The following is a 1,377-nucleotide window of genomic DNA, read 5'->3' on the forward strand; positions in this document are numbered from 1 at the left end:
ACTGTTTCTGCAGATGACATGCTCTTATATAAAGAAATTCCTAAAAGAGCAATAAAAATAACACATGTAGGATATGTAGTAATACCCCTCTTTCATTCCTGATACCGGTAATTTGTTTTTTGTCTCATTGTTCTTTGATTAACACAGTGAGTTTTATCAAGTGTATTGATTTTTTTCAAAGCACCAGCTTTTATTTTCATTGGTTTTCATTTTCTGGTTTCTACTTCATTGATTTCTGCTTTCAGCGTTGTCATTCTTTTTTTCTACTTAATTCTGATTTAATTTAGATTAGCATTTTATTTCCCTAAAATAGCATTCTAAATAATTGATTTTAGATCTTTCCTCATCTCTGATACAAGCATTTAAAGCTGTAGATTTTCCTTAAAACACAATTTTAGCTGAATCTCAAAGATTTTGATATGGCATGTTTTCATGTGCATGCAGTTAAAATACTTCCAATTACCTTTTTGACTTCTCTGAGCTACAGACCATTTAGATGCCTAGTTTAGAAGTGATAGTTTAGTTTCTAAATATTTGGGGATTTTCAAGATATCTTATTCTTGATTTCTAATTTAATTCTTAACACAAAATAAATATATTGAGATTTATTTCATGGCACAGAATAATCTATCTTGATGAATATTTCAAGTACACTTGAAAAAAATGTTTATACTTGTTAAATATAGTGATTCAAGTATCAATTATATTAATGTAGTTTATAGTACTGTCCAGGTCTTCTACATTCTGATTTTTGTTTCTGGTGGTTCTATTAGTTACTGAAAAATGTGAAATACATCTCCAAATATGAGAGTGGATTTTTCAGTTTCTCCCTTTAGTTCATTAGTGATTACTTCATGAAATTTTAAGATCTGATATGTGTGTGTGTAAATGTATTTTTATAAATGTACATGTATTTATTGTTTTACCTTCCTTATCTATTTTTTATCATTTTGAAGCATTACTATCTTTTTTATATTAATACTATCACTGTATCTCTCTTACATGTACTGCTCCTTGTTATATCCTTTTACCTTCTTTTGTTTTCTACTTTACAAGGCATTTTTTGGGCTTAAAATCTCCCTCTTACAGATAGCATGTAATTGGTTCTTGGTTTTTATCTAGTCTGACAACCTCTGCCTTTTGATCAGAGTGTTTGGCCTAATTACATTTAGTATAATAATTAATATGTGTGCATTTCAATCTGTTGTTTTGCTGTTTGTTTCCTATTTGTCTCATCCTTTGTTCCTCTATTCTTCCTTTCTCACCTTATTTTGTTAGTGAAATATGTTTAATATTTCATTTTAATTTCTCTATTGGTTTTTTGGCTATACCTCCCTGCATAATATTTCAATATTTTCCCTGGAATTTACAGTAAGT

This window comes from Manis javanica, chromosome 12 (assembly GCF_040802235.1).
Source record: "Manis javanica isolate MJ-LG chromosome 12, MJ_LKY, whole genome shotgun sequence".
NCBI classification, from domain to species: domain Eukaryota; kingdom Metazoa; phylum Chordata; class Mammalia; order Pholidota; family Manidae; genus Manis; species Manis javanica.